This window comes from Monopterus albus, unplaced genomic scaffold (assembly GCF_001952655.1).
Source record: "Monopterus albus unplaced genomic scaffold, M_albus_1.0 scaffold180.1, whole genome shotgun sequence".
In the NCBI taxonomy this organism is placed as follows: domain Eukaryota; kingdom Metazoa; phylum Chordata; class Actinopteri; order Synbranchiformes; family Synbranchidae; genus Monopterus; species Monopterus albus.
In genome coordinates this window covers 409,616-410,034 of record NW_018128060.1, presented here as the reverse complement: position 1 = coordinate 410,034, position 419 = coordinate 409,616, and the positions used below count along the sequence as shown (strand labels likewise).

Below are 419 nucleotides of genomic sequence, written 5' to 3'. Positions count from 1 at the left end.
GGGATGTAATGCAGTGCCGTGTTCACTGCATCGTCCACTGATCTGTTTGCCCGGTAGGCAAACTGCAGGGGGTCCAGCAGAGTCACCGGTACACTACTTCATCCCTAACTGTAGTACCATACTTTATTTTATTTCAAAGATAATACAGGTGCATCTCAATAAATTAGAATATCGTGGAAAAGTCCATTTATTTCAATGATTCAACTCAAATAGTGAAACTCGTGTACTATATACATTCAGTCCACACAGACTGAAGCAGTTTAAGCCGTTGGGTCTTTTAACTGTGATGATTTTGCTCACATTTAACAAAAACCCACTAATTCACTATCTCAATAAATTAGAATATGGTGACATGCCACTCAGCTAGTCAACTCAAAACACCTGCAAAAGGTGTCCTGAGCCTTCAAAATGGTCACTCA

At 40.1% G+C, this 419-nt stretch overlaps 1 protein-coding gene across 8 annotated transcripts in view; it reads left to right on the top strand.

The window, feature by feature from the left end:
- The window catches only part of robo1 (roundabout, axon guidance receptor, homolog 1 (Drosophila)), a 306,681-nt gene that overhangs the window by 298,998 nt on the left and 7,264 nt on the right, over positions 1–419 (top strand). The window lies entirely within an intron of this gene.